General features: G+C 37.9%; 1 long non-coding RNA gene across 1 annotated transcript; it reads right to left on the bottom strand.

Annotated features, from left to right (window-relative positions):
* Window positions 1-6,533: 6,533 nt before the first annotated feature.
* LOC132333413 (uncharacterized) lies at window positions 6,534-13,174 on the bottom strand. The gene is made up of 2 exons (XR_009488159.1): window positions 12,909-13,174; window positions 6,534-6,693 (listed from the first exon to the last, which is right to left on the bottom strand). It is a non-coding gene; the product is annotated as an uncharacterized LOC132333413 (long non-coding RNA).
* Between the last annotated feature and the right edge of the window lie 3,204 nt (window positions 13,175-16,378).

The following is a 16,378-nucleotide window of genomic DNA, read 5'->3' as shown; positions in this document are numbered from 1 at the left end:
CTGTTCGAAGAATCTGAGGAGCTGGAAAAGCAAAAGTTTTATGCCTGATGGAATGAACACAGAGATAATGAATACACCAGAGGTTAAGAGCCTGTATTTCTCTAAAGAACTCGTACCTGATTTCCACTCCCCTCCTCTCAGCCTGGAAGGCTAAGATCTATATTATATCTTGATTCTGTAACTAGAATGATGTGGTGAATTTGACATGATTTCAAAAGTGCACTCATTCACTGTGCTGAGGATTCAGGGAATTTCTGACCATGGACTGTTGTGGTGCCATGTGTTTACCTAAGGGAACACACAAGATTCATGACATCAGCCTTGAAGGAAGAAGCATGCCTGTTCTAAACACTGCTTATGGGCATACCTAAATGCCCTGAATATGACCAAATGCCAGTGTTTTTATGAGTCAATGATATAACACTATTTCTGACCCCAAATAACTGCATTAGCTACTGAAGGTTTCTTTAATAATAGATAGATATCTTTTGTTAACAAGCATTGCTATTGCTGTGACTGCTCCATAAGAATGTTGTCATAATCCCACAGCACTTGTCTTGTTCTTGATTTATACTGTCCAGAAGCAATATTTTCTGAAATTACAATCTTGAAAGTTAAAGATGGAAAATTTTCAGACTAGCTAGTTTATCAACATATGAGTGTAATGTATTCCATAAAAATATTGAAAATTTTACTAAAATTAGTTACAAAAGAGCCAGCAAAAAAAAAAAAAAAAAAATCTGTCTTATAATTCTGTGTGTATTTCTCATCTGTCTCAGGAGCAGGGCCACAATGCTTCTGCTGATAATAAAATTAAAAAGAAGTGGTGATTTTCTAGACTACTGTAGGACTGGCCCGCAGATTGTTAAGCCAGTGGACAGACTCCAGCTGACTTATACATACTGTGGATGAGGGCCTGTATCTATTCTGTTACCAGCTGTTAGGCATCACTGACAAACACCACTTTTCTTCTTTAAAGTTCTTCTCCCATGAGCAATTTTGGGAGAAACTATTAAATGAGTAAAAGAATATTTTTAAAGTTAGTTTGATCTTAACTATGCAGTGTTGTAGAAGAAATATTTTAAATTATGCAAAAGATGTTGCTTCAATTTACCAAAGACAGATTGAGCCAGAATAGCTCCATATCTTTTAATGAGGAATGATTTTTAGATTAGGAAATTTTGGTAGATTAAATTTATTTGGCTTTCAAGATTATAAATTGTCACATGGGAAGCTGTAAATTAAACTGGAAAACATGTAAATTAATAAATGAATCCTTAATCCAGTAAGGAGCTATTTGAAAACTCTAAACCCATGAATTGCGTTAAATTGGGAGTTCCTCTAGAAATAGTTTTGAAATACCTCTTATTAATTCCTTTTATCAGAAACCATGGCAAAAAAATAATAGTAAGAGACTAGTAAAATTTGCTAATGACACGAATTCTGGAAAAAGCATAAATAAGAACAATTAAAAGGTAAAAAATAAGAAAGAAAAAAAGGGTGATTAAATGAAGACAATGAACTGTTTTAGTAAAATGTGGAAAATCAGTTGAAAATGACAGAGGCAAAAATTAACCTGGTTTTGAGAAATGACAGGTCAGTAATGATAAAGTTTGCAATATTCACAGGAGCGAGGTTCTTGAACAGTTTTCCAAAATAAGTACAGAGCAATCGAAGGAGATTGAGGGTGGAGTTCACTCAATTTGTGAAGGGGATTATGAGAGTTCTCTGACTGCAGTAACAGGAAACTGGAACAGTGCAGTGGAACCCCATAAAATCTGTTATTTCTAGCATTTCTCTCCTTTTATTTTGCAAAATTTTATGTGCATTTTTTCCCCTTTTTCTTTCCAACAACTCAGTATTTTCTTAAAAACATCACAAACTCTTGCAAGACAGCGAAAGATGTAGAAAAGTACTGCAGGAAATCACTATTAAAACACACAGCATAATTTTCATAATTTTCTAGGCTTGCCTGATTTGAAACACTGGAGTGATACTCTGGGGCTGTTTCCATTGCAGCACATGAGGTGATTATATTTGGATTTGTTTCTTGGAGAAGACCCAGAAAAGGAACTGTAATGGAAAGTCCTGCAATCGTGATACCCCCGGGACTCCATTAACAAGCACCATTACATCACTGCTCACTTAAAGAAGGTCAGTGCACCCTTCTTTTTTTGTAGAGTGCTGTGGGGTTGAGGAGGCTGCAGACATACATATACAAACCTGTTTTGTTGGCTGTCTGGTTTTCAGAACCCATAGACATGTGGGTGGAAACAGTGGGCAATATCACTCTGTATTTCAAAGCAGCAAATATTTTACCACCTGCAGATAAGTAGCTCAAACAGTGGGAGCCATTCAGGGGAAGAGTCTGCACTGAAAAATTAGTGAAAAATATGACCAAAACAGACAAAATGATTGTGTAAATTGTTCTGTTCGCTACCTTTTAGCATAAAAGTAACTCAAATCATGTTTTCAGATCTATAATTACTGAAAAAGGAGCAAAAAATCCTCAAAACTTCCTGCTCTAATTTTAGGATTCATAGATTTCCTTTCTTTTTCTCCCTCCTGTTTTAAAATCCTGCTGCTTAAAAGTTTTGGAATTTGTTTGTTTTTAATCACAATTTTCTTTCCTGTGTCTTGACCTGCGCAAATTACTTAGGTTTTCTGTGTCAGTGGTACTGTTCTGTCCCAGGGTCTTTTAGAGTAAACTTCCAGCTGAAGAGATTGTAATTGGTATAAAGAAGTCTGCCTGAGTATTCAGAAAATAATATAAATTGGAACTATCTCCATGCTTTTCAGTGAGCATTAAAGGAACTCTGGTGATCTCAATGCAAATAGCAACAAGGTGAACTATTTCACTCACGATCAGGATGTGTGGAGAAAAAGCACTGACACCTGTGATGATGAGCACTGCTTGCCATTAACTGGAAACTGTGCTCTGCCAAGCTTGGCTGGGTACTGAGGCCATCCAGTGAAAGTTTTGGGTTGTTTGGGTTTTCCCAAGCTGGCTTGGGAGCATCACCCTGGAAGAATTCAGGAAGAACTCTTTAATCATTCCTCAAGCACCTGCCCAAACTATGGTGTTTAACACCATGTTTCACTGCTCAAGGTGAGGCAGACTGCTTTGCTGAAGGGTTGTCTACAAGCTACAACTATTAAGCCTGGAAAAATACCATGCCATTTTTAACTTCCCAAGAGTTATTGAATCATACAATAATTTGGGTCAGAAGGGACCTTTAAAGGTCACCTCATACAATTCTTCTGCAGTGAGCAGGGACAAGAAAAAGAAACAGCACAAAATCAGACCTCACCTGAAGAAATCAAGTGTAATATCATGTTTAGATTAATTGATTTCTTGCAGATGTTGTGGTAGATCTGAATTTTCAAGAGCAGATATATAAAGATGTTTGAGAATTAGTATGAGCACAGCAGTGATAATATGACAGTCACAAGTATTAAGATGCAGTACCCCATCTCTGCTGAAGAAAGAAGAGAAAATTTCAAGAAGGTCAGAAACAGTTCCTGAGAGGTGGAGAAATATTAAAAATATATTCCATAGAAAGGAGAATTCTCCCTTCTGTATGATAACATCCAGCCTCTTGAACCTGAAAGGAGTTCTTTCCTGAGGCCTTCAACATTTAATTATAAAAAACTATCATCAACAACAACATCTGCTTTTCACAAGCAGAAAAGATTTCAAGAAATGTGATAAAGTGTTGGACCTTATGGAAAGAGATCATAATTTTAACAGCCTTTTTAAGGCCTGGACAGAGACTTTCAAACATTGAGATATGTTGTTGTTTTAAATAATCACAGGCCATTTTTCAGTCTTCATGTTTGAATTATGTTCTTTATTTGGCCATATTTCTAAATATGATATGAGAACAACATTTTTAGGAATTATGATTTGCTTCATGTTGAGAAATAAAGTGGAATCAAACTGATTTCTAGTTATACAATATGGACTGGGCTGCGAGAGGTTTTTGTCTTTGTCTGGAGTTTTGTCTGAAACTGAATAACAAAGTGGAATTTTCTTGGAAGTTCAGTGTTTGCAGGTGTTGTGTGCCTGGAATTATTTCAAGAAAAACATCTGGAATTTTGTCTTCAAGAGAAACAAAGCCCTGAAAGCTGCAATGAGTTTTCCAAAATCACACAGACCCTCAGAGTAAAACCAGGAGGAAAACCCAGCCTTTCTAACCCTGTCATTACATGCATCTTGCATTTTCATTCTTACCAATCAGTCACCCAGTCAGCCAAAAGTCTTCCTGGAAAGAAACAATGACAGAAGCCAGAAGAAATGCAGAGTTTGGCTCAAAACCATTTTAGCCAATAAACAGATGTAAGTAACTTATGGTTTAAAATGTATCAGTAGCTAAAGAGCTGATTTATTGCCTAAAGATCAAGATATTGGTGTCTTTTCAAACACAAACAATACTCATTTTCCCCCAGTTACTTTTATTTGACTTCTTGTTTGGACTCCTACATCTGTAAGATATCATGCCTAGTAAACCCCTGTTGCTGCTGCCCTTCTCTGATCTCTGCACAGCTGTGTACTGTGAGAGAGCTCTTTGGGCAGGGACCAGTCCAACCTGCTGAGGGGATGCTCTTGCACAAAAGAAATGGAGCAGGTTTGAACAACAATCTTTTAAGTTTTCTGAATACACAAAGACTGTATTTTTAAGGTTGTATATCCAGTTCATATTGAAATTACTGAAATTTCTGCTTTGGAATTTGTTGCTTTTGAACATTTCAGATGGATTATTTAATTTTGCAATATAAATTAATTTTAAGTGTGACAACGTTCATTTTATCTCACTCGTCTTTTGTCATGAACAGATTTCCTAGTTCTCCTAATGTTGTTTAAGGATCTTTGCAAGCAACTTCCACAAGTCATCTCGACACTGTTTTTATTATTCTAGATAAAAAGGGCTACAGAAGATGCTATATGGTAGGTGATAGAAATGCAAGGGTTACACTTCCACTCATCCCTTATTAAATGGAATTTGTTTCAAAACTACCTGACAGGACTAGAATGCAGGTCAGACACTCAGAAGCAGTTTTACCCTCTTGAGCTTTTATTCCAAATCTTAAATATTTCATATTTGCAGACAATTAGCATTAAAAAAATCTCTTTTGTTTGTTTATTTGTTTGCTTGTTGTGGGGTGGGGGGATGGAGGGGGCATGTGTTGTTTTTTCTTTTAATCAATAAAAATACAATTCACAAGGTATTTTATCCTACTGGCATCTATTGGCAATGAAATTATTAGACTTGTTCTGTCCTTCAGGGAGACCCAAACCAACAAGTTTAGTCAGTCTCTTCTTTTTTTTTTTCCCAATATTTTTTTTCTTGATAGCAATTGTTCCAATTCCAATTAAGGGGTCTTGACGTACAGAAGCAGTCACAAAATTTAAATATTTACTGCAGAATTTAGAAGTGTTGGAGGAATCTGAATACTTGATTTTCATTGACACTGAGGGGCATCTGAGAGTTAATAAAGAACAGAAATCACTGGGCTTATTTTGCAGGAATATGTCTACATTAAGTTGCATTGAAAATTTATAAAACTACCACTGTTTTATTAATACCTTCTGAATATAAAAAAGCTAAAAAATTTTATATGTACCAAAAATATAAGCTGGTTTACATTTGTTTATTAATTTTTAATTGATGTCTATTAGACAGAACAACTTAAGTAAAATCATACTGTCCTTAGAAATTCTCACTTTAGGAACTTAAGTACCTTTGGAAATCCCACCTTTAACACTGTCTTAGCAGATGGTGAGGGAATAAAAGTCTGCAATGCACATGCAGTATTTTTAATGCTTAATAAGAAATGGACCAGTGCACTGTTGCAATGCAATTATATGTACTATACATGGGACCTAAATTCTAGGTTTGCTTTATAAACTGACTATCATAACTTTTGGAATACATTCCTTTTTAAAATTCTTTAGTAGTTTGGATTTATAACAACTACTCTCTGTGCCACTGTGATTTAATTTTGAGGGCCACAGAGAAAAAAAACCTGGGTTAGAAAGAGGCTTTAAAAAAAACTGAGTAAGACAATTATTACCTATCACCTCTGGTGAAGAACGCCACCCTGGTCAGATCCCAGAGCTGAGCAGGTCACATGTGCACTGCCTACTGCATTTTAGTGAAGGACATACTTTTTAAAATGTATTAGCTGCTCTACTCAGACTGAATAACTTCGCACTTGCTTCCATTGAGCTCTGTACTGTAAACCAACTGCTCTGTACTGTGCTGAGAGGACAGGAGCCTCTGGCTGGAGGCAGTGACAGGCACCTGAGATAGGCAGGAGAGCAAGAACCTCTCCAGCCAGTGCTGGACTTGCACTGGGAAAGCTTTTAGTGATTTACTAGCAAGTTGTCTAGGGAGAGAAGCAAACATTCTGCTTATGCTACAAAATAGATGCCTGTCAGTGCTTTTGTGCACACAGGCATTTTTCAGTAGTGAACTCAGTCTGAAATACGGAGCTCAGTCATAGTTCCAAACAAGACGTTTTAAAACAGGTTTATTTATTCATTTTATTCTCTTCCCCAAACTGTATAAACATTTGTGTTTGAAAATCAGAGCCCTTCTTTTTCCTTGTGCTTTCTCCTTCCAGCATCACATCAGTGACCTGATTTCCAGAGGAACAGCTCTCAAAGTCCACGGGAGGTACTCAGCATGTCTGAAAATCAAGCCATAAATAGACGTGAATCTCTCTTTCTTTTTCCCTCAAAGAACTGAACTGCCAAGTCTCAGCAAACAGCCAAAGAAACCCAGCTTGTTCACAAATGCTAATTTAAAGCTGCATGTGTGTTTGCACAGGCTGGATTGGACTGAATAAGTCTGAGTCACAATAAAAGGGAAATTTATTATTCTAAAAGGAATCTTTAAATTCTTGGAGGTTTAGGAAGGGGGAAAAAAGGCTGTCATTTGAGGGATCTGCATCTGTGGTATCTGTGAGTAAGCCTGGAGAGGAAGTAAAGAGGAAATCCCCCATACTGCTTAATGAAATACTGTTGTGGGATAATCACTGCCAAAGAAACTCATCAGTTCAGACTTTGAGCATCTTTGTATGTTAAAGTGCCTGAACAGAGCAAGTGAAACATGCATTTCCTGTTTGGGGGGCCCTTTTTGCCAATATTAAGATCTGGACTGTTATTCTGTAGAAAATAGTATAATTTATACTGAGGAAAGTAGAGGAGAGATCTGGGTTTTATTATGTCACCTTTTTCAACGGATTGACTTTCTGTTTGTTTTGAAGATCTTGAGAACAAGAAACTCTTTCCTAGTGCATAAGAAGTTAATAGTTGCACTGTCATGTTCCTCTCATGTCTCTTCTTAAATCTTTTTTTTCTCAGATCAGAACACCATTATGCGCAAAATAGCTATGGAAAAAGTGTAATGGAGGAAGAAAATTCCTGTCTTAAATCCTCACCAAATGTACAGAAAGAGAAGTCATTTGTACTCAGGGCAAAGGAACCTTAGGATTCTTCCAAATGGAAGGCACTGTTGAGCTAAAATTAAGACATTGGTGTTTCTCCAAAATGTCACCGGTCCAGCAAACTAGATGCCAAAACTTATTTACCTGAAATAGGAGGGTACAGATATGTTCCAAGTCAATCTAGCTGTACTCTCCTTTCATTTAGTAAATGATTCGTAAATTGTCCCAGATATTACATGAACCATTACATGGTTAATGTTAACAATTCCTCTCCTGCATATAAATCAGAATTACTCCACTGATCACAACAGGCTAAGGCATAATAAAGGAATACATTCTTCAGTGCAAGAAGAAAAGGGTGCAGAAAACCTAAAGGGCTAATTGAATGCAACACCAGCAAGCTGGCTGATGATACTAAACTGGGAGGTGGTCTCCCTGTGCAGAGGGTGATGGGAGGTTTGAGCATTGCACAACGATTAATGGGATCAAATTTAACAAGATGAAACATCATATCTGTGATGAATCTGCCGAACAGCCACAGAGGGCACAAGAATGAATTGGGGCAGCAGTGGCTGAGATCAGCCCTGCAGACAAGGATCTGAGGGTGCTGGCTGGTCAGCAGCTCTCCAAGAGCCAGCAGTGAGCCCTAACCCCATCCTGGGGTGCACCAAACCCAGCACAACCAGCCAGGAAAAAGAGATTATCCCAATTTCTCAGCCTTGGGTGCAAGGCTGGGACTCACCCCTGAAGAAGGATGTGAAGGTCCCTGATTGCACCCCAGTGAGAGGGCTGGAAGTCATGTCCTGTGAGGAGCAGCTGTGGGCTCTGGGCTTGTCCAGCTTGGAGAAGAGGAGGCTGAGGGGTGACCTCGTGCTCTCTAACAACTTCCTGAAAATGGGAAGGGCAGAGGGAAGTGCTGAGTTCTTCTCTCTGGGGTCAAGATATCTTTACCAAGAAGGTGATCAAACACTGAAACAGGGCTCCTGGAGACATGATGGAAGCCTGCCAGTGTTTAAGAGGCATTTGGGTAATGTAGATAATAATATGTTTTAACTCCTAGTCATTCCTGAAGCAGCCAGGTAGTTGGACTAGATGGTCATTGTATTTTCCTTCCAGTTTGAATTATTCTAACCTAGTCTATTCTTTAGTTTCCATTCTCTAGCCTCATTTTGCTTTGGAATTCTTCCATCCTGTATCTCTCTCTTACCATTGCAAAAAGTTAAACTTTCTCCATAGGACCAAGATTTTCAGTCAACAGTGTCAGACACAAGAATATCCTCTCCCTCCCACAGTATCTTTTATCAAATAGGTTGGATGTATAATTTTCCAGGTATCAGAATGCCATCTTTGCCTATTCTCAGCTGTTCTCTAACTACTATTCCCTCCCCTTCCCCTGCCAAATTCTCATTTGCTTCAAATCTTGTCCATGAATATCTGAGTAATCAATCTCAACAAGAGATGTGGAAGGTAATTCTGCTTCCTCTGATTCTCCCAAATATTCAACAGCCTGGTGGTAAAGGACAGCCCAGGGTGCTGAAGTTACACATCAACATGCCTGCACACCAAAGGTCTACTTTTAGTAGTTGTTGATCTACCATGAGAGAAGTGGGCCCTGGTGTCACATCCCCTTTAGCACAGAGGGGATGTTGCTCTGAAGGTTATTTAGCCTCAGAAGAGACTGCAGGGGATGCAGGGGCTCAGTTGTGAATCACAGAAAAAGGTAGTGAGGACACACTCCTGGACAGTTGCTGTTGGTGATTCTGAGCAACTCCCTGTCTACACTTCCAGACATTCAGCCCTGTCTTCCAGAGACAATCCTTTCTCTCCATTAACTGGCTAATGAACATAACCAACTGGCTGAGGTGCTCTGGATGTGCTGGGATTAATCACCTGTATTTTAGGCGCTGTTGTTCTTGACTTCAAGAACAGTTATAACTTTTGCAACATAGAATCCTGCATACAGAAGATGTGTAATAAAAGACAAGGCCCATATTCAGTATTAAAATACTCCACACTAGTCCATTTCATAGATCTAATCCCTTTCTTTTGGAATCTGTAGCATAAGGAACCCTATTATTCTTCAAAACATAAAAATACAACAATGAATAATTTTAAACATACTGAAAATTATTCTTAAATAATCCTTAAACAAAATCAGTTCATGTCATAAATATTATGACAATGGGCTTTTTAAAAAGCCTCATTAAGCATTTGCACTAGGTGAGTTACATGCTTCCTTGTTCACAAATATCTACATACTACCATGCATTGCACATCAAATCTATTTCTCCTGCAGCAACCTGACATAAACCTCTGTGCTGTTTGGTTCACAGTAATTTTTTTCAAAGTTACAACTGAGAGAATACTTTGGGGTTTATTTAATTTTTGTTTTGAAAATTTCTGACAATTTTGGTTGGAATCACCATGAAAAAAATTAGAAAGAATAGCTTTGTAAAACAAATTCAGTTCATGTCAAATGAACTCAATGCAGAACATTTTGTTTCACCACAGTTTGAAACTGCTTGATATTACCAAGTTTATTATTATCAACATTTTGTTTAAATGAAGTAAGCAAAGCACCACTATACTAAAAATCAAATCACTTATTTTCAATACATGGGTTTTATTGTGGAATTTGAACCAAAACAGTTCCCTAAAATCCATGCACATTTTTCCTATGTGTGAACAATCTAGTCCTCCATTTTTAATGAAGAAATTTTACTCACTTGATCTTAACCAAGCTTTATTTAAGCTGCAATGCAGAACTCCCTCACAACAAAATGAGGCAGATTGAAGCCAAGATGAGTTAAAGAAAAAAATGCAGACAGATATGCACCTGATTGACTGTCTCAGGTTGTCAATCAGATTACTCAGCACCATGCCATTGTTCCACATCGTACATCAGAGATGTTAAAGATCCCACTGAGTCTACTCTGGCATTCATAAAACTGATATGCTGTAAAGAGCCAGCATGGTATGGAGTTATGAATGAATACCTTTCAGGCACTACTGCTAGCAAAAATGTTCAATATTCATCAAAACTGTAAAATATTCACCTGAAATTCAAGAAGGTCAAATATAAAACTCAACTTCTATTCCCTAAACAAGCAAAACTATTCAAGCTACATTGAAATTATAGCCAGTTTGGCATCTTATAGACAAACTGTTTTTACAAAAAGAAAAATCAATATCAGCTTCTTTGATCAGTTTGCAAACTCAGAATTGTTTCATGAGGCTTTGTTTGGCTAATACATGAGAGGAGAAAGGTGGAACATTTTAAAAAGGATTGAAATGGCTGACCTAGCTAGGAAAATACCATGCAGAATAAATCTAAACTTAAAAGATTTTCTTTAATTTTGCCTCTCAAAGAAACTATTATCCCACTGGTTTGAAAGTGAGTTGAAAGTTAAGGCTTCCAAAATTCTCTTTTCCTCATTTAGTAGGAATTAAACCTTTAGCAGGCCTTTGTCTATTCATCTACATTTTTGGCCATTGTGATGATTCCAGGGACCTGTTTATGCTGGTATTCTGTATTTAAGGGCTGCTGCACACCCCTTTTAAATAAGAATGAACTGAAGACTTAAAAGTGAGCACTGTTCCCTCCAAAACAAAGAGAAGAAAATTGCAGTCCATACCACTTATTCCAATTGTCCTTGGAAAGAAGATTGGATCTGAAAACCCAAGCCACTAAGTACAATTTTTCACTATGGGTTATTGTAAATGTGACTTGCTTAGCAATTATGGGGAGCTCGAGCAACTCAGAAGACCACTTCTGTTAGAAAGACAGGGAAGGAACAAGGAGAATTCCTCTTGTCTTTAAGGGATGTTGATAAGCTTTTGTCATTATCTTTTGGCTTCCTACAGAAAGAGCAGGTGTAGATATGATGCTACAGAAGCAATTTGTGTTGTGATGAAAGAGAGCGATGACAGACTGGTGTGAGTAAGAACATAGAGAGACTATTTAGACAAAGAATGAAATTCCAACCAGGAATTTCTTGTAGAGAGAAAACTTGGGTCCAAAGAAGTCTTTGTAGAGTCACTTCAAGAGAAACTGGTATTGAACAAATTTAAAAGAAAAATAGTGGACACTTTTGAACAGTACTGGTGCTGAACAAACTTACACTTTAACCACAAAAAAATGGTTTCTTCTCAACTCAAAGTTTTCAAATAAAATACTTCCCTTCTGAAATACTTGCTTTTATGTAGAGAGATGAAAGGAAATCAAATGATACAAAGAAATCAGATTACTGGATTAATAGTCTTATCTCCTGAGAGACTTGTAGGAAGTCAATGGCCAGATTTTTGATAACATTACATGGGGAATGCATTTCTTGTGTTTTTTGGTTCAAAACTAGATACCTAGAGTTTCACCAGCCATGAACTTCTTTAATACATAGCTTTTATGATTTTTTTCTCCAGAAATTACATTCCTTGATCTCACTTGAGGCCTTGGAGCAATCTTGTGCTGTGGACAATGTCTTTGCTAGAGTGAATGCAAGAAAGGCCCACTGTGGGTATGTGGAGTACTGCATGGGAAACCAAGAACATGGTTTGAAAAACCCTAAATGGGATTTTCATAATCTTATCATTATCACACTTGCATAGTAGATGTACAGTTTGATCTGATAAGTTTGAATTTGAAGTAACACAACGCAAACTTCTCCTGTGTATGAAGCACTAAATATTGAAGAAAAAAGGCATAAAAATAGATCAAACTTTGATGCTTGGAGGTACCAAGTAAGACTTAGTTTCACTTGCATTTTTAAAAAGTTTTCAGTTCTTTTGATACCAAACCTCAAAGCAAAAGACCAGGGTACTAATCTGCTGGTGTCCATGTGCTTTTTCATCTGTAAATGTCACCAGTCATTTCCTTAAAAGTCCTGCAAACAGCTACAAATCAGACATCAGGATCAACACTGGCCTGTGTGGGACCTTTCAGCACTCAGGTGGCATGTAGATAATAGATGCTTATAGTTATTAACACTCAGAATAATGGGTGATAGAAATCCTTAAACCAAAAGGAGTTTGCAGTGATTTAATTATCATTTAAGTATACGGTTGACATTAATGACTTGAAGTTAAAAAAAATTACAAATCTTCGTTCAGTCTTTTGGAGAGAACAAATACATTAAGATTTATAATGTATCAATATTGGGTAAAAAAACTGTAGTTCTTAATCTGCACAGATGTTCTTTCTTCTTGTAATTCTGGTCTTCCAGTTCCTGTAGCCATGAATTCCTGTAGCCACAAAACCTCATGGAAAGGAAGGTCCTGAGCTTTTGTGAATTCCATTTTTTACTCTTATCCAATCAATCATTTCCATGTCCAGTAGGAGCTGAAACCTGATTTTTATACTCATCAAAATTACCCCAAATCCTTTCTTAATAACCTTCTTTTGTACACCAATGGTTCTGGGTGCTGTACAGCTCACATCAGAATATTATACAATTACTCACTTGTCCTAGAAGCTGGGAGGTTGCAGAGACTTGGTGTATTTGCCCTTTCCTTGCTTTCCTCAATAATTCCTTGCATGGACATTGCTAGCAGGGGTCAATGGGCTAGATGGACGCTTGGTATGACCTAGAGCAGATGCAGAATCACAGAATGATTTAGCTGTAAAAGACCTCCAAGAGCATTAGCAATGCCCTAAACTGAATTACATGCAATCCTGCAAAGAGCTGTGAACCAATTAATTTCACATTTGCGGGGAGAGAGGTGTGAAAAGCAAAATTCTGAATATGCCAGGGTCATTATTTGTAAAGTTATGAGACCAGAATAAGTCACACAGATGGAGAGGATGCAAAACACAGAAATTTAGAAACTCTTGTGGTCATGAAAGACCACCATTGTATTTGTGCATGACCTATAAGCTCCGGGGCCATGTGTGAAATGAAACACGCAAGATGTTACTTTAAAGAGAATATTTACTGCAGGTTTGGCAGCTCCTGCTGAATGCTAGAATATGTGACCTCTTGATAATTCGTAGTACAATTTTTCAAAGAAAGCAGGAAATGGAGGCTTACTGCAGAGAAAAAAAAAAAAAAAAAAAGGAAAGAGAAAGAAAAAATCCACTCTTGCTTGAAAGCTGTCTCTACATATAATGTTCCAGAAAACCTTAACTGAACCACTTACTTTAACCATATTTGCTGTTAATTTAATTATAATGTAGAGTCTCTTGAAAGAAAGAGAAACATGGAAATAAATAAAGGGCTGGAAGAGAAAACCTCTGTGCTCTCATTCTAACTCATTCTTCATGTAAACCTAGTTTTATGATGATGCAGAGGAAGTAATTAAAGAACTTCTACTTCCCTGTCCATCAACTGGGCATAAAAATATTTTTCTTTTCTACTCACAGTGATGCTTTGAGGCTTCTATCCTTGGAAAAACTTCACTGTTACTAGTGGGATTCCATGGGAAGAAATTGTTCAAGTGTGGAGCATAAGCATTAAGAATTTAAATGTGTGTTTGGTCACACCTGTGCTGCAAGCGATGTGTCAGAAGCCATGGAAAACAGGCCCTACACTGCAGGGCTGGTGAGAGCAGGACAAGCTGCTAAGCAGCAAAACAGGAGGAAATTGTACCAGCCCCCACCCTTCCCATACCCTGTCCTCCATGGAATGAACGTGTCCAGCCCAGAAATATAAGGAACTAAAAATCAGCTTTAGAATCATCACATTCAGACTCTAATTAACAGTGACATTAAAGCTTATTGTTTCTTCCAAGAGATGAGTTACAGGTAAGGAGAGAACGACTTGACATCTGTGTAGATGTCTACATCTGAATTAGGCCAGTGTCTGTCGATTTAGGCAGGATTATACTTATTTATACCAGAATATTTGGCTTTCATTACAAATTTTTTTTTTTTTTTTTTTTTTTTTACTTCAGCACTGCCAGTTAAAATCAAAACCAAACAGATCTCTGCTAAAATGGGTCACAAGTCTTTGTGCAAAGCCAGGAAGTTGGCCCTTGGCAGCATGTTCCCATTGTGTCCAATTCCACCACAACATTCTGCTCCCTGCTGCACCAATTCTACTGCCTTCACTGACACTGGGATGTCTTTGCTGCAGGACACAGCAATTCACTGTTTTAAGTGCTCATCCCAGCATTTCTGTTATAGTGATCCATTGATGAGTACCTGAAGTTGAGAGATACGTCAAAGCGTACTTTGAAGTTGTCACATTCTGTTGATTTGACTTAGCACCTAAGGCAAGGATGAGCCAATCCACAATATTAGAGCTTTCCCATCTATTCTTGGGAGCCGTGGGAAGAGAGTTTTGCTGCAGGCACACTCATACAGGTTGCTATTGCCGTGGTCCTATGACTACTTGCAGAGATTTTTGGAACAGCTCACTGAGACTCCTGCAGACATCTTGCTCAGCCATCATTCTCTGTTGCTGCAGGTGTTAAAGAGTTGTGCTAGGAAAACCAGTCTGTGGTGTAGTATGAGTACAAGGGGTGGAGTCCAAGTTTCACCTGTGGACAAATCATAGCAGAGGATAGGTTGGGGCTGCCTTTTTACTCTTTTCCACTGCACCAAACTGACCACTAGAGTTTGCTGTATTAACGTTGGAGTGAACAAATCCAAAAGATCTGAAACAGCCCTACAAACAATTACCAAAGAAAGCATGAATTCCCTTACCACAAGCTGCAGAAACTACAATGCCCTTCTCCAGCTGTTGGGATGGACTCAACTAGAAATGTAAGAAAAACTGCAGGAAGTGTATGATTAAGTAAATGGCACTATATTCTCTCTGTTGGTACTGTGCCAATGTTCTAGCCGAGTGCTAAGGGACACTGTGCTATTTTCAGATTAAGTGAGAAATCAAGGTCCTGACTGCTGGTCATTTTAGCTAATTAAAGATCCCTTGGCATTTATTTGCAGAAGGAGGGATATTAGCTTTGATGAGCTGGCAAAACTCCAGCTAAGAGAAGAAAATGCTGCAGAACAGGTTTTCCCTGAAGTTCTGGAGAGTGAAACATTCGTTTTCTTCTTTCACTCTTAAGAAAGTAGCATTGAAAATTAAATATTATGACAAAAATTAATTTGGGGATTTTGATCCAAAGTGGATGCTGATTTGGACAAGTAGATTGATTTCTGGATGAGTCTCCAATGCAGGTACAATATTTTGACATTTGAGACTTCCTAGTGAGAGTCGTATTCCCTCTGACAGAGGTGCTGGACAGCTTGTTCTCACCTCTACTCATACCCTTTGTTCAGCTGGACACAATCCTAGTGGTGGCATCAGCAGAGGGAACTCTGACAGAGCAGAGAATCTTTTCTAGTTTTCAGTGACTACTGCCAACACGGTTCCAGGGAACAAGATACAAGGAAGAATAGTTCTTAAGAAATTTGCCCCACCTTGCAGCTCTGGTAATGGGTGTCCTTGTTCACTGTTGGGATGGAGCCTGCTCTGTCAAGACAGGGAACTGTTTCCCCTTATCTTAAACAAGGTTTCAGCTTGTGGAAAGTAATTCTTTTCAAACACTCATGATTTGGCCATGTTTTTTACACAGACAGCAAAAGACTCTGCATAGCAATCTCACCCTTTGCCAAATTTCTATTCCCTGCTTTAAAGCCTGTAAGGCCCAAAGCCTCTCTTCAAAATGGCTTCCCAGCAAAACACTTCTAGGGTGAAGAAAAAAGCTTTGTTCCCATCCTCATACCTCACAAACCTTCTCCACATCACATTTTCAAAGAATCCAAAAGGAAAGTAAAAACAAACAAAATTATCCACAAAGACTAAACAATTTTAGTCCAAGCAACTAGTGTTTAACAAAGTGATAAGCAAGTGAAAAACATAACCAAGCACACCAAGCCAACTTCTGCTAGTTACTTGAAACTGTAATACTATTTACCAGGCTGATGATACAGGAACAAAAGCAGAGTCTGAGATAATAGTCATATACAATTATAATATTGCCTCTT

Source organism: Haemorhous mexicanus, chromosome 1 (assembly GCF_027477595.1).
Source record: "Haemorhous mexicanus isolate bHaeMex1 chromosome 1, bHaeMex1.pri, whole genome shotgun sequence".
Classification (NCBI taxonomy): Eukaryota; Metazoa; Chordata; class Aves; order Passeriformes; family Fringillidae; genus Haemorhous; species Haemorhous mexicanus.
This window is presented reverse-complemented; position numbering and strand designations above follow the sequence as displayed.